The 17,512-nt window shown below is 37.4% G+C and overlaps 1 long non-coding RNA gene across 1 annotated transcript in view; it reads left to right on the top strand.

Moving 5' to 3' along the window:
* The window catches only part of LOC114140580 (uncharacterized), a 59,957-nt gene extending 50,740 nt beyond the window's left edge, over positions 1-9,217 (top strand). Inside the window, exon 5 of the long non-coding RNA XR_003594609.1 lies at positions 9,096-9,217. This is a non-coding gene — a long non-coding RNA (uncharacterized LOC114140580). The remainder of the gene's footprint in view (positions 1-9,095) is intronic.
* Positions 9,218-17,512: the final 8,295 nt, after the last annotated feature.

Raw genomic sequence — 17,512 nt, 5'->3', positions numbered from 1 at the left:
AAATCTAATAATTGCTTCAAATATTGGTAACATAAAGACATTCGGTTTATTTCTAGAAGGGCATCCACAAATAAGGTGAAGGAGTTTAATTTCAAAAACAATTAAAAGCCACTGCTTAGAAATAGAGTTAAAATCTATTAATGTTTAGCCCAGTAATTGTAGAAATAAGGAATATTTTCTGAGTTTTTTGAAGTCTAATGTACAATACAAGTTACAAAGTACTTTAACTATAAAATCATATGGCTGGCTGATATTTGGCTATATCAAGAAGAGAAAGCAGACATAAAATATTGCATTCCCTTACTCAATCAGTTATATTTATTAATGAAAAGGGGACACCTAACTACACTTTCAAACTCTTGCCAGTTCCTTTTAAATGTATATCTACTCTCCAATTTACGATGTCACAAACCTGCAAGGCCAAATAATTGTTTGAGCCAACTGCTAAAACTTAAATCCTCGCCTACAAATCTTAGTATTGTAGAGACAAAACCTGGAAATACCATTGGTCTAATTAAGCTGATTGGCTTGGTCTGACCTGAGAAAGACAGGCAGTCTACCAATCAAACACAGATGTTTTTGCTATAACAAACTTTAGCCATTCATTTTCTTTCTCACTTGAAGCAGCGGGGGAAAAAATCAACCTGACAGTGGACCGTGTGATTGAACAGAACTGTGCAGGCTGTAGCTGTCAATCAGTAAGTGAAGGGCTGACTATTTCTGACCAGTCTTAGAAGACTCCACATTGCCAAAGCTCTCAGGTGTGAAAATTATAGATACTTAGGATAAACATGCAGCGCATAATTAAACAGATGAGCAGAAGACGCATCTTTTTGAGAACATGGAGTATTAGTTTCCCTGAAGACATTAGGAAAAATTTATAAAGAATATGCAGTTTTCTTGAACAGGAGAAAGATTAACAGTGTGGGCTTTTTATCAGCAAAGCTCTCCCGCAAATAGACAATAACCACACAGGTCTTATTTTAGTCACTGTCTTTTGTGGCTGCCATCCTTGCCAAGCTCCCTCTTTTCTTTTATTTTCTTGTGTTTTTCCTTGGGCCCAGTTCTCTTGTAGTCTTTTTCTTTTTTCTCTCTTCTCTCTCAATTGCAAGCTTATTTGGAGCATGTTTGTTTTCACGCTTTCTCCTCTCGTTCTCAATCTCTCCCTCCCTCTTATTTCCTTTTCCCTCCACCATCTCCCCCACTGAATGTGTGAGTGCCCCATGCATCCATCGATGGATGCGAGGCGTGTATAACCTCAGGTAGGCTCAGTGATGCATCCTGACTAGCCAGTGTGTCTGTGGGAGGCTCTGGCTCATCTCTGCCTGCATCCCTGTAGCCTTAATCTGTGACAGACCATTTCATAATCACAGCCAAGGGGGCTTCTCTCTCTCTCTCTTTCTGTCTCTCGCTCCTCCTCCTCTTCTTCTTCTTCATTTTTCCGTGCCTCTCTTTTCCTCTCTTTCAGTTTTCTCTCTCTCTCTCTCTTTTTCCTTGTTTTATTTTTTTTCCTCTCCCAAAGTGCAATAATTCACAGGCATGCACCCTCCCACAGGCGGATTAGCAGGCGGCGTGCTCATCCTACATAATCGCAGCACAATGAGCCCATACGTGCTGCCGCCACAGCCACGCCATAGGGCACAATGCATCTGCGCCTCCTGCTTCCATCCCTCCACACACGCACACACACACACCAAACAACTTGGGACAAAACGGACCCCATCTTGTGCCCACCACCTGCAGAAGAAAGGCAGACCAGCATGGCCTAATGATATCAGCCAGTTTCATTGGATACATGAGATGTGCAAAATAGTTTCTCGTCTTTTTAATGTAAGAAACTTATTTGTTTTGCTAGTTGTAGTATCTACAGTGTTTTTTTTTATTTTTGCATTTTAAATTTTAGTAGCTAGTAAGTTTTGTGCATTAAAGTGGAATGCATACCAAGTATAATTAGTTGAATGTATTAAATTTTTATTCCAAAGATTTTGTTGACAACTTAAAAACCTTTTTTTGGGGGAAAAAAAAGTTGCAAACAAAACTCCGGTGGGATTTTTACTGGTTCTTCCACACTGTCTTCAAAAGTTGAAGGTTCTTTTGGCATGTTCTGAGCATACAGATCTTCAGTTGTGTCCACAGATGTTCTACTGGATTCAATTTAAATTATTGACTGGGCATTTCAAGTAGCTTGGTTTTCTTTCACTGACACCAATTTGTAGATCACTGAACTTGGGTTTGGGATCATTGCTTCATTCATCCTTCCTTTCAATTATATAAAATCTTACAATATTATGAAAAGCCAGCACACCATAATGTTAGTGCCTCTAAGCTTTTGGGGCAATGTGGAGTTGCCTTTTCTTCTCCAAACTTGGTGAGTGCAATACGTTCAACAAGCTAAATGTTGGCCTCATCTGAGATTATACTTTCCTAGCACTTCATTGGTGTGTTCCAATGTTCTGTTTCAAAATGTAAACAAGCTTAACTATGCTGCCTCATCAGCAGTGCACTTCCATATACTGAGGACAATTAGTTATTAGTACATTATTTGTCTTTATAAGAGAACATAAGAGTCACTAATTTCAGGTCTTTCTGAAGTTCTTTGACTCCAGGAAAACTATTAAGATTCTGTTTCCTCTGTCAAAATTCTTGCGGTGGGCACCTGGTTTTGGCTGCTTTAAGGGGAAATAATGTTGTTTTTTTTGAGCCCAGCAGGACTCACTTGAACAATCAGACTTTTAGAAATACATCTACTACCATTGTTACCAGTATTTTTTAAAACAATTAGGTTGCAAAGGTTTTGTAAGATCTTTTTGTTTCCGTTATTCCATTATTATTTTAAATTCCTAAACCATTTCACATTAAATTGGCCTGAAAACAACAAGGATTGTTTTAAAATACTAATTTCAGATGATTTCTCATATTCAGTACCATTTTTAGCTTTTTTCCCCATGTTTTGAAATACTGCAGATTCTCTAATTTATATACAGTACTCATTTGTGGGTTTTTTTCCTTTGCATGTACATACTTATTTGGTTACATTCATATTATTAATCCAAATAAACCCTGTAAACATATATATATATCTATGAAAAAAAAATGTGTTCAAAAATATTTCTAATTTTACTTTATTTTCTGGGAAAATCCATTTTTACAAGTTCTACAAGAGCAATGACAAATGATGAATTAAAAATGTTTTCTGTGCTCATCTTGTCAACAATATTTAATCTTTGAGGTTTTGTGATTTAACTAAATTCATAAAATATGTCAAATATTAATGGTTTGATTTCATCAGAGTATCATCAATCCTGTCTTGATTTTTCAAAAAAAGATATATTGTGGCATCCATTCTTTAATCTTGATTTCACATATAAGACCTTTATGCATGGCATTAGCCTTTAATTAGCTCTTTCTAACTACTATGTGCAACATTAATATGTAGTTTAAAAAGAAGAGCATCAAAAAATAAATGTTTATTGTAAGAATAATATCTGAGCCAAGTAGGAGCGCTGTTTTGTTTAGAGACAAAATATCGTTAGGTGTCTGAGTAATTAAACCCTTTATAAAAATATTTTCTATTTCATATGTTTGCTGATTTGGTCAGAAGAAAAAAACTCGAAAAAAAACCCCTTGCTGTTCAGCGCTGCTGCTATATGTGTTGCTACATTTATGTATTAGCTTTAAAGGGCTTAAGTGTGAAGCTGTGCACAACTGCTCCGGTAACGGAATGTCAAATAGGATCCATCGCTCCATTCCAATGCATTTCATATAATACTGTAATGAAAGGCAAGGATTTATACCGCATTAGTATCAAGCTCCATCAGATTTAAAGGCATAAATCCATTCTATATCCTCCAAGTTTTCCTCTAACATTTTCTGAGCACTTAATTTAATTTTCTACGAAAGTGCCAGGCATCCGCTGTTCTTTGGTGACAGGTGAATGAAATAATTTGCACATACTTTGTGCTTAAACGGTGGAAACCCAGCAGGCAATTGCATGCCTTGCTGTATCACACAAAGATGCTAAATCTCCTTTTTCCACTGTTGGGCTGTTGTTGAAAATGCACTATTAGGCATACATTGAAATACCTGTAACTATCCCATTTGATTTTTTTTTTCCCATCTTAAAAAAGATTGGCAATGTTTCTCCTATAAACCTATTATTTACCTTATATTTTCTGATTTTAATAGCAATTTATGACCGACATGAATGCTTCCCTCACCAAGATCCAATCAAACTGCTACAGGTTTCCTGAAGACTTGACCTGTATGTAAAACACAAAAACGCTTAGCCTGGTATAGCTTCCTCTCCTCCTCTTATCCCTTCCTATTTGGCAGCTCAGCACAAGCCCACACTGCGGTAATCCCTCACAAGTCAGGACAAAATGAGGGACACAGGGCGGGTTGCTGCTGGAACACGCACTGCCGTGCATAAGTTATCTCCTAGATTCTGCCCCTACCTGGGCTCACAGATGGACTCGGATTGCATTTGCAATTTGGCACGCCTTGTTGCCGAGTGCACTGGGGCGCTACACGGTGTGGGCCTTTCTCACATGCAGGTTGAAACTCACAGGACTTCATTAAAAGCATCATTGCGGGAAGATGCTCACAATAATCCACATGCATGTTCACCCCCTTCAGTTTTAAGGCTCTGCAGAATCTTGTTAATTGTTGTGTGTGTGTGTAGATGGACGGAAAATGGCCAAGCTAACAAATATTGCAGACACATAAATTTAAAATATCAAATTACAGAATTTACGGTCAAGTGAGCTATTATTCAATATAAAGGTGAGAGCTTTGAACTTGACACTTTGTTGTATCTATGTTAGAGATTCTTATATTGGAGTAAGAAATGAAGTAGTTCTTGAGGTTTGTTCTTCTTTGTTGAGATAGTTAACCAAAAGTCTATTGTTGTACTAGCTGATTACAAAATCACTCAAGCTGGAAAAAAAGAATAGAATGACAGATAAACATTTTGCAAGCTCTGTAAAACTTCATTTGAGCACAAAGCTGAAGTTAACATGTACTGCAGCTTCCAATTGGTGTATGAATATAGTAAGTATTTGGTCATCTGTAGATAAAACACATTTTTACGACGACATAGTTTGGGATTATGAAACCTTAAACATTAAAACAAAAAGTCAACATTTTCTTTTGGGATTAGAACCAACTTAGAAAGAAAGAAATATGGTAAAAATGGCAACAAATGTAATAGTCAAACCTGGACTGGATTATTCCACAATGAATAAAGATTGTTTACCAGACATCATCAGCAGTGCACTTCCATATACTGAGGACAGTTTTACAGCTTTTTGTAAGCTGTAAAACTGTTACTCGATTTGTGGATTCTGTTTATTTTTTCTTTTTTTGTATACCATATTTGGGATTCTTAGTCACTCATTGTGCTGGAAATAGTTTTACACTGCTAAAATGTATTTTAAAGCTAATTTATTGCACTAATTTAATTAAAAAAACTTTTATTACATAGATGAATTATAATACAAATTAATCTATGTAATACATCAATTTGTATTAATGCATTACATTAATGCATTATATTTTCACTTTGATAATTATAGCTTACAGCTAATTTTGGAAATTAATGTAAAGTTAAGTGGAAGAAAAAGTTTTGGTTGAAAATGTACACAAACGGGGATAACTGCAGCTTCACTTATGGTTATGTAGGGCACATTATTAACATAATATAAATTTTCCCTAATTAGGGAAATGATAATTTTTTAAATTGTATGTAGTTTGTAAGTTTGGGTTTTCATTATTGTGGCACAAAAATAATTTTTTTTAATAAATATGTGTTTGAAATGGAACATCTATAACATGAATTTTACTTTGAATTGAAATATTAAAATAAAATAACTTTTTAATTAACTTGTTGAGATGCACCTCCCACCTAAAAGAGAATGAGTATCAGTGTATAAGTATCAGTGGGGAGATACCAAATTTGTATTAGATCTAAAGAGAGTAAAACATAAACTAATATGTTACGCGATTGAGAAATGCTAAAATATAAAGTACTAAGGAAATCTGAAAATCATTCAGAGGCTAAGCATATTGGTTGTTGGGGATAAACATGGCTAATGATATGCAGTTGTTGTCTCACTTTTGGTTCCCTCTCCCTCTCTCCCTCCCTCTCTGGCTTGTGTCACTCTCCTGATTTATGGCTCTGTTTAACTGAAGGCCACACGTATCTCCCGACGCTGCTATTTGTTTCAGCCCAGATTCATTTTTCTACCCTCCCCCCTCTGAGGGCTACCGGTAACCAACAAAAAATTAACCCCTGGCTCCTGTGAGCAAGGAAAACGGGATTCTGTGGCTAGCTGTTGTACAGTACCTGCTTTAGGAAAGTTGATAGCGCTGCTTGGTGAATCTGCCGTTTGCTCTGACAAAGCGAGCAGCCAGCTCACTGATCCTCTTCTGTTGTTAGAAATGCATTGGAGATGGAGAAAAATGACATGCCACAAGGATGCCATTAATAATGCTCACACGCAAGGTTTTCTTGACATGGGGAAAAATGGCCGACGTCACAAGGCCCTTTTATCAACCTAATTTCATAAGAGGATTTCATGTCTGAGCAGGGAAAAGTGGCTATTTTTCCTCTTCTTTTATCTTGTAAACAGCCATTACTTGAGAGGTATACGGACCTGCTCTGGCAGTAAGTGGATATGAATTTCAGGACCAAACCATCCTTTTACATCAGCCTCCTCTCTTAAGCGATTTGACATAATCACGACATCAGACAGGCTCACGTTTTTCACTGCACTTGGGTTCGAATGGTGGCATAATTCATAGCATTTTCTTGATGAGACTTCTTTTTTCTTTCTTTTGGTGATACTGAAAATTAGTTCTTATTGATTTTTCCCAGAAACTAAAGCAATTGTTTGACTAAATCAAAGAGGCAGCTGGAGCCACAATTACATATTGTGAGTGTGATTGTGTTGCTATTGATTCTAAATGTCTAAAAGCGCAGAATGGGATGCTTCTGACTCTGCTTTGTGCATTGTTGCTTTTATTTTCTGCTACGGTGCCTTTGTGGCAGGATGGCATAGAGGAGGCTGTTGTTTACCCTGATAAGCTGCCCATTGTCTCTGGTGGGAATTTCCTTTGGGAGAAAGTGCCAAAAGAACAAGACTCGGGATTGCTCATGAAGCTAACTGCAGAGCAGCTAACATAGTGGTGGAAGACCTCTTTCCTATCCATCCTGTGGGATCTGGTGCCAGAGGTAAAAGGCCATCCCTTGGGACGAGGAGAGTTAGTAGAGTAGAGACAACAAAAGGGGGAAAAATGGAAAATTGGCAAAAATAGACAAAAGGAGGGACAGAGAATGGGTAAAAAGATAAAAACAAACTGAAAGGGGATTTTGAAGGTGACGGCAACTTTCTTAAAAGTGAAAAATGGCTAAGATGATGACAAAAAAAACACACCAACTTTGGCCAAAAGGAAGGATAAAATGTATGTTAATCTAAACAGTGAAAACTGTTTAAAATTAGAATTTGTACTACACATTTGTACATACAAGAATATATACAAAATACAAGAAAAGCAAAATAAATTGGGAGAGACATATATTACTGATGAAAAGTTTATGTAGAAGCATCATAGGTATGAATATATCATATTAATTTTTATTCTTTAATTATATATATGTTTATTTTTTTAGTGTGGAATGATATAAAAAAACAACTCATAATTTTAAAATACAAGAATCAAATTGCAGAAGTTGGCATTTATTACGGATTTTCCATAATTTAGCAATATTCAAGTAAATGTAAACATCCTGTCTAATATATGATTCAGTGTCCCTGAACAATTTACAGCAAAATCACACACTTTTTACATAGCAATCAAAAACATTCTGACTTTATTCAATCTCATTTTATTTATCAGATATTTGGTTTGTTTTAATTGGTTACTTTACTGGTGCCTCTGAATCCCTTCAAGGGCATAGAGTATAAAAGATGGATGATTTTCTGGTACTAGACTGACTTTTAAGCATAATTTAAATATTTTAAATTTGGTTGAGGTCAGTGAAATGTCGGAATCTTGGCCCGCTCCTGTATCCAAATAAATGAAATAAATGAAATCCAAATTCAACACAAACCTCTGCAGTCTGTTGTAGTTTTTGAAATAAACTTATATTGCTAAAATAATGAACAAACACACGATTAAAGACCCAAAATTACTGCATTCATGCCTATGATGAGTAAACAAAACTTTTTACTGGCACTGGAGTGTGGAAGAGAAAGAGAAGTAAATCCTTTCTTTTTCCCCTTCTCTCCTCGTTTTTTAAGGCAAGAATTCCTGCAGAAGTACCCGACTCCCTTTCCACCTCTGCACAGCAGACTGAGTTAACTGGTGGCCTGGCAATGCTGGGGGCTGCAGTGGAAGGTGGGGCCCTGCTCAGGTGTGCTGGTAGTAGACGCAGGGTGCTGACAGCATGGGTTAGTCTCTTGGTTAGATGTAATATGACAGCAGAGAGGCTTGCAGGGCCTAGTTGGCAGGTTGGGTGCTAAGGGCCTTACAGTGCACCTAAAGCGCAAAAGACTCAAAAGGGGAGAAAAGTGCACTGAGCAGGATTGAGTCACATCTCAAGTCGAACAGAATGAACTGCTGGTCAATCAGCGTCACTCCCCGTTGCTCTGCAGCTTCATGATGACAACAACGGACAGGTTAGCTTGCTGTGTGTTCTTAGGTTTAAAATAGTACATAGACCATTTGTCACAAAAAAGAAAAATTTTCTAACTACAGTGTAAAGGTTCTGATACTATTAATTTGTAGAATAAGAAACACATGCCATTCATATTTTTCATTCACATCACTAACTATTTTGACACAAGGTGGTTCGATCATAAAATCAGCCGTTATTGAGCTTGATCCTTTTTAAAGAAAAATACATTCTAGATTTTTACAGATACATAGTAGTTTAGAAACAGTGCACTACTTAAGGGGAGGTGGAAATGCCATTGGTTAAGATAATGTTAGGGGGAGATGTAAAGTTCAGTGGAAAGAGAGTCTAATGCCTTTTTAAGGTGAGCCATTTTAGCACGCAACCACATTTGTATATGTCTGTGTATTTACCCGCGAAGGGAGGGAGGTGACCTTTCCATGTGGAGATGGTGTCTGCATGGAAACGCTGCACACTGCATCCTAATGGCCACCCAGGGCCACCTTGCCTCCACGGCCGTCCTGATATTTGCCTAAACGTTGGGTGGGTGAGTGGTTTTATTTATTTATTTTTTAAATTCCTACTCCATAAGATATTTACAGAACTTTCAGTAGATCTGATGGCAGTCATAGAGGATATTCTATATGAGCTGTTTTCTATTCTTTGTAAATCTCTTAACAGTTTTAGGAAGGCAAATTGATAATATGGTGCAAATTTATTTTTGATTTCAAATATCCTTGCCAATGAAACAAGTGTATTTCAAATAGATACCTATAAATTAATTGTCAAAGTAGAGATATGTGTTGAAGCTTGTGAAGATTTTTATTTTGTCCAACGTGCCCATCAGAGAGAGACTGACAGTATCATTAGTAATGCTGCTCTCAGTGAGGGTTAAGGCGGAGGTCTCCCAGTCAACAAAGCCGCTCTGCCTGCTTCGTGCTGCTCTGTGGATCATTAGGAAAATGAACGACTCGAGGTCTGTGTGTGTGTGTGTGTGTCTGTGCATGTTTCTGTGCCGCTGGGCTACGGACAGCCTGATTACTCTCCTCTGTCTCCTACTTACCTGCCGGCCCCCTGACTTGCCCTCAGAATACTAACTCCTTCCACATCAACACACAAACTCACATATTTGATAGCATCACAATTGCTTTTTTGTCTAGATTAATTTCTGCAAAACTTCTGAATACATCAAATCTTGACACATGATTCCAGGCCAGTAAATCTATACCTAAGGGTATCTCGGCACCTTGCAAAACCTTTTACCACCACAAGTCATTCTCTCCACTCCTATGTGTGTATCCCCCAATTGTGTACTTGGAGGCAAATGGCACACATGCATTTTAAAAGCACATCAGTGTCTGGGCCGAATAACCCCTTAAAGGTGGAAAAAATTGCCGGATCAACGATTGATGTCAGAGGAACAACTCTGAGCAAAGGGTTGGAGATTTTTCTCTTCCGCAAGGGCATTTGTGTGTTAGCTGTCCCCATTAACAAGCTGAGGAGGTAATGTTGGTGGGTGGACACAGTGTGTATGTCTGTGTGTGGGGGCTGTCTGTTGCTGAGCCTATACTCCAATATCCATGCTTAGCCTGACAAACAGGAGATAAAGACAATGTTTGGCTTTAAGCTAACAGGGCTTTACCAAACATTCAGGATGTAAGTTTTGATTTATTTCTGTAATATGAGAAGTAGAAATTCTGTTGGAATAAGAATATAGATATACATTAATTTGTATATTCTATCTGTTGTTACCTGCTGTGAAAATTCAACCAAGGCCAGACATGATCGACACCTGGAGAGTTCCAGATTCCAAATCTAAAATAAAGAAGGCTTCTAAATATTCTGTCGGTAAACAGCCAGAGGTGTATTTCATGTTCAACAGTTTTGCTATCAGTATTGTCTTTAAAAGCAGTATAGGATGGTCTGAAATTCAAAGTTTAAAAAAAGTAAAAGGATAAAATGACTTCTTATAGTGAAACTCTATTGCATGACTTGCATGTACAGCAGTCATACAGCCGAGATGTAATTTGGATATACAGAGTGGAATAAAACATTTAAATATGGATTCTCGAATTGCTTCACATTTTTCTAATAAATTGTTACTGCTTAAAAAAATTAAAACTTGTCTAACTTTATTTACCACATGTGAACAACTTTTCTCAAGAGTACAAAAACATTGCATTGTATTCTTTTTATACTTTTCCACCATTCTTTATATTACAACACAAACAAATTCACACTTTACTTTTCACACATTAATTATGCAGTTAGAGAAAAAGCTGTAATGGTGGAAAGGCTGGAAGGTGAAAATGAGAAAATCAGTTTCTGGTGCTCTCATGTTGAATATTCATATAACATCAATTTTGAAGCTTTCAGGCATTGTTTGTTACATGGTGCCACAGTCACTTTCAGTTTGTGAAACTGTTAGGGACCAGGAAATTGATAAATCCGTTTTTGGTGAAACGAGAAAGGTGGTGCTGCACCAAGGAAGACGTGTTATTTGTCTATGGCAGACTGTGGACAGTTTTCAAAGTGTGCCTTGATTCTCCAAGACCAACACAAACTACTTGATATCTGAAGATAACCTTTGGCACACTTTTAAGTAATTCATATTTTTAAGGGAGCTTTTGATTTTGTTACAAATCCAAGAGCACTTAAAGATAATTATTATCAATTTATACTTTGAAGGAAGGGATAAAATGTCCTAAAATCTCTCTTAGAGAGCGGTTCTACTTGTGTTGCTTACTTTGTTTTTTGTTTCCATTTTGTTTTCTAGATTTGACAGTAGTTGACTTTTTTTTTGATGTTGCGTCAATCGGACGCATGCCGTAATAATTGGCTGAGCTGAAGACATGCAAATTACTAAAGATTTATTAAAATGCACCATAAAGGGGTTACGAATGTCTGCTGGAAAGTCAAATTACCATTTCTCCTTTTTTGAGTGTTTTTTTTGCCAACCTCTTTAAACTTGCTGTGCTCTTGGAGGAGGTCAGACAGAGTCCTTTATTTGTGAAGGAGGATTTCCTTCTTCTGTGAGAAATTGCAAAGCATTTAGAGCTTGGATCAGAGAGGGTCAGAGACCTTTCCTTTAATTTCCCTTTATCTTTTCAGCCATGCTGCATAACTTCAAGCACACCATTGTACAGATGTCGGGCATGTCTCTGTGCATGCTGTTTATTTATTTTTCCCTTTCGGTCAAACAGTGCATGGTTTTTCTATAAGTCTGGTATACCTTAATACCATTTTGTCTTATGTCTGGATTAATGTTTTGTTGGCATTTAGAGCTTTTGTGCTGGTAATGGCTTTTTGTCAGCGCCATCATTTCTTCAATTGATTGTTTCCTTTGCACAAGTTGCTTCATTATGCAGGCCTGTGTCTTGGAAGGTCTGTGTTTTGAAAAAAATGTTCACATCCCTTGATTTTTACTTATTTTTTATTATTTATTTATTTATTTGTTTATTTTCTCTTATCAATTCTCAATGTATTTTATTTTTGCACAATTCAATTTATGTGACAGATCAACATGAAGTAGAGCATATTTGTGAAGTAGAAGGAAAATAACATTTTTTGAAAGCCCAAATGTAAAAGTATGCCATGCATACTTTCTAAACACTTCTAAACAAAATTACAGTAAAATCAATGATTCTCAGAAGTAACCTAATGAGTAATTAAATACCATCTAAATGTATGTGATCTCAGAGGTTTATTAGTAAATAACTAGCTTGAATATTTTTGGTATGCTCAAGTGTGGGAAACTAGCTGAGAGCAAGGGGGAGGGTGTGATATCTATACATGAGCATTATTGACAGCACTAAGACTCTCCTCCTGGCTCTGATTGTTTGTTTCTGACCAAGCTGTGTATTTCTGCATTTGGTTGATTTTTTTTCATAGAATATCTGTCACATTACACTATCAAGACATGGTGACAGTCTTAACACACATATTGTTTATTAAAGTCACATACAACAGCTTTCATCCCCCACCATAAAATAGCACCCGTTCAAAGTTACCAAAACATGGCTCTTAACTCATCCTGACAGTTTCGTCAAGGAACCACAGAGCATGTGGAATATGGTGCTCTGGCTAAAAATGACTCAAACTTTGTGCTGTGGTGGCATAGAGGTTAAGCACAACCCACATATGGAGACCTTAGTTCTCGATGAAGCTATCACAGGTTCGATTCCCAGCCTGGTGACCTTTGCCGCATGTCTTCCCCCTTTTCTCGTTACCCCTTTTCCAGTCAATTCACTGTTAAATAGTCTTTATTTAACTATTAAATAAAGACCACTAGAATCAATAAAACCTTAAAAAAAAAGACTCAAACTTAGTGAAGTTTTGCCTTCCAACAGGACAGTGGCACTAAACATAAAGCTACAGCTTCTATGGAATGGTTTATCTCAAAGCATCTTAATGTGTTAGAAAATCCAAGTCAAAGTTCAGCCTAAAACATAATAGAGAATTACTGACAAGACTATAAACACTTTACATGTGGTCTGATTGAGACGGAGCTGTCGTCAAGTGTGTGGTTATAATAGGAAGAATTTTAAAAAGTTCAAGGTCTGGAAAGACTTTTTCAAGGGATCAAGTACATTGCTGAAACAACATACTATATGTCTTTGTTCAAAAGTAATTGACTGTATTTTTTTTTTATCAGTTTGGTAGCATCACTAAATCAAAGACAGAAGAGCTAGAATGGTCTCATAAAACCTTACTTGGAGGATGTTACCACAAATGCTTTTCCTGTAATCCGTAAGTGAGACTCGCAAGCAGGGGACTGGAACTAATGAAGACAACTATTCAATTACAAGCTCAATTAATGCAGATGCCTGGGAGCATGGATCACAGATGAGCCAAGCTGCTAGCCTTAGATGTTGTGGACCACAACTGGAGGCGAACAACACACTAACACATCAAATTTTCTCCCCCAATCCATTGGCTTAGTACTTATTTTTGTTTCTGCTTTAAAATGGTTTTACAGGCTCATGAGATGTACCATAAAGTATTTCTCAAATCTTTCCCTTTGTCCACTGTGTGAGGTCATAAGGAGCTGAATTGGCCGTGTTTGGATGTAGGTTTCCAACCTCTTCGTTTAGGTATTAGCCTGTTCTCGCCATCCTCTCTGGACGTTCTTATCTAGCTTCACCAAATTTGAACAAACAACAAAAAGTCCAGTTTATCCTGATTTACCTTTGATTCTTGCTTTGGCTTGTATTGATTTCATACAACTTGTTATGTTCTTCTTGTCTGTTGTGTTTTTGGATAAATCCATGTTGTTTACAGTGTGCGATGACCCGCAGGGCATCGAGATTATTCTAAACCCTCTTCCTCACTGAGGTTTTGTGGAGTATCAATAGGAAGCCATGTTTGCTTATAATTAAGTCCCTACCTCACCACAGATGGGACTCTGCTCAGATCGCTCAGCCCAATTAAAACAGTCTTCCCTACCTCAGTGCTACATCTCAGTTGTATATAAATGCGTACATTGGATAAAGAAGATCAGTAATTCTTCATACTTTCTGATACATGTTGCAAATAACCTCTCATTGCACGTCACACCTTAATGTGAAGTACCTTGTTGCCCAAAGGGAAAAGCTCAGCACTTATTAAACATCTGGAAAAATAGAAAACAAATAGTAAATAGGAAGCTTAACAAAAGAAAAGGATGTATAATTATATTCTTTAAACTGAAATAAAACTGTAAAACCACAGGGGAGTTAAGTTTAATTATTTCATTTATCTAAAGTAGGTCTCATGAGGATTTATTTATCACGTTCTTTCATTTTCACCTCTTTAATACACATTTAGCAGCCTACTTGTTGCATAACATTGCATTTCTTCCTTCAGTTATACATTTGAAGCACATTTTGAGGATGCCAATTTTCTGCAGATAGTGAGTATAGTGGGGTATTGTATTTGGTAATCAGTAATTTATGCAGCTACTACATATTTTTGGAATGCTCTCTCAAATAAATTCTCGATTAACTGAGCTATCAAATAAATATATGTTATGTCAGATATTCCCAATCTTTTTCTTATGACTAATCTTAAATCTACAATAACAGCTATGCTTGTCATTTTCTCTGTCAGAATTGTGCATTGTTATATGCATCTACTACCTAGTCAACGTCTAAAGTTAATTCAGTTATTTATTGTTTATCTTTAAATTCTGGTATATTTAATTGGAATTAAAAGCTAACAGACTTTTTGTTCTTTAATATTTTTATACTAGTTAGAAATTTTAAGATGCCTGCAGCAACAATTTAATAAGGTATTGGAGTCTCCTACGGATAGGCAACGTGGAAACAAAACAACATAAAACTTAGTTTTTCCACCCCTGACAGCAATAGAATGCCTATCATTAATCCAAACTTGTTTCTTCTTTAGAAAATATTTTGATGCCAAATAAAGGTTTAGGTTATTATGAAACTAAACCCTCCATGATTCATTTGGTAAAGTTATGCTCTGAAGACCTGCAAACCTTTATTCACAACAGATAACCTATTGAAAAAAATTCTAAGGTAGCACATTTTGGTTAAATTTAATGGCAAGTCATTGCAGTGTTATTCTGTTCAACATTATCTGTGGAGTACTTTTTAAACATAATGGCTGTATTAGTTTAATGACCTAATGCGGACATTGGATAATTTAGTAATAGTATAGTTACTATTTGTTGTCAACTAAATATGCCCATTGTGCATTGGTCAGTGCTGCAATAATTTCTGCTGTACCGTAAAGGACAAAAAAAAAAAAAAAACTCAGGTCTTTCAGGCACTTTGACTTAAAAGGACTTTAAGCTGTAGAAGTAGCATGGTGGATAATTGTTGCACTTTTGACAATGTAACTTTTTATAAAGACAAATTGGACTGATTCAGACACTGAATTTGGTGTCATTAAATCCCTAATTACTGTGTGACCAAGAGTAGTCCTGCACACTTCCAGGCAATGATGTGGTAGAGGAACCCAAACCAAGTTTTCTCTAGTGAGGTGATGGAGGCAGCTAAGCCAGTAAACAACGATGACAGTAATCATATGTGTTTGTGGTGCTATGCTTCATCACCTGTCCAGCACCAAGGCTTGTTAAAGGACAAATGACTCTTAATAAAGCATAGTCTTTCTCCTCATCTCTCTTATTCTTGTCCCTCTGTCCCCCTTGTCAGGGTTTCTTTGCTCCCCGCTGCCCTGCCCCCACCTGCAGAGGCCAGGTTGCCAGGCCGTGGGGCGGTGGGATTGGCCAGCTCCACGCTGAGATTGATTACCCCTCTAATCTTAGGACTGCCAGTGTGTCTCCAGGGCAAAAACTCCAGCTTGAATTCCCCCCAGTGCCCCAACACCCACCCTTTCTCTATCCCTGTTCCTCCCTTCTTTTTCTTTCCCCAGACCCTTCATCCCTCTGTCCCTGCGCTGCCAGAGGCACTGAGCGATGACACTAAGTCACAGCTCCAGACAGGGCCACTCGCTCGCAGAGCCTGCCTTGTTCACCATATGTCATGGCAAATGGGGCTCCCGTGGACCCTGCCACGGACAACAGGAGGATCAGGGATGAGGGTTAGGGGCGGTATGAAGAGGGCGATAGAGATGAGCTGAAGAAACCAGTTCAACTCTGAAGGAATACTCATTAAAAGTGGTCTTGTTGGAGCTTAGAGAATGTATAAAAAAGTTAATATATAGAAATCAGATTCAGAACATTTATTCATTCGTGGGTGTTGATGCGCTTTGATTCTTTCATATGTTCACATGTGATTTGTTGAAGGGTGCAGGTGGTAACATAAAAACCCACCCACTATGTATAATCACTGCATCAAGGACACAAGCTGCTTGACAACTTGTAAAGGTGACAATTGCTCTTGGTGATAGTACGACCTGTCATCTAGATGCTGTCACAGTGGCACAGCAGCCCTTATTAGATGTAGAAAGACTTGTGGTGAGGCTAGGTTGTGACATTACTCTTCAGTTTGTCACTTTAGAAATCACTTTCTCCTATAAAACTGAAGTGATGTAGGCAAGGTGGTGAAGAGGGTGGAAACCTTTGAACAGTGTAATCATCAATGCAAAGATTTAACACTAAGTAGAACATAGTGGCAATTATAATAATTAACAATTAAGATGTTTGCATGACTTTTGCCTGTCTGGTACAAGTACGCAAACACAATGCACATATTTTTACGTCCGTAAAAGTACATAATGAACAATAGCAGAGTACATCTTGCTTTTTTAAGCTTAAAGATACACCTTTGTGTCATTTGATCATTGGAATACATCTATTGTGTGTTGATACATTAGTTAAGATAAGATACTTTGTCATTGCAGAGTATCTTGGAATGCAGAGTAACTACAGATGCCAGAGAATAAATACATAAACAAAAAAAATAAGTTTAAACAACTAAGTCGTTCATGTATGTAAGAAGTTAATATTGTGAGGGATGGTGGAGTAAAGAGGAAACACAGTTCTGTGATAGAAAAGCTTCCTGAGCATGGACGCTCAGGCATATAATGTCCTTTACACCTTCCAAGGGCCAGGAGTGTGAAAAGTGTGTGTCCAATGTGCTGTCCCTAATGATACCTACGGCCCTCCTGGTAAAACGGAGGTGAATGTCTTCCATTGTTGGGAGCTGATTACTGATGATCCTCTCAGCTGTCCAGACAATACAATGAAGACTCTTTCTATTCTCTACAGTACAGACAAAGTATTATCCTGCAATACTGTATGTGAGCACTGACTCAGTGGCTCACTTATAGAAGCTTACCAGCAGCTTTTTGTGACCATGGCAATAGGAGTTAGTCCTGTAATAAGTGGGTTGCCAAATCAAACCCCCACTCTGTCTGTCTCAGTGGTGTCCA

Source organism: Xiphophorus couchianus, chromosome 3 (genome assembly GCF_001444195.1).
Source record: "Xiphophorus couchianus chromosome 3, X_couchianus-1.0, whole genome shotgun sequence".
Classification (NCBI taxonomy): domain Eukaryota; kingdom Metazoa; phylum Chordata; class Actinopteri; order Cyprinodontiformes; family Poeciliidae; genus Xiphophorus; species Xiphophorus couchianus.
This window is presented reverse-complemented; position numbering and strand designations above follow the sequence as displayed.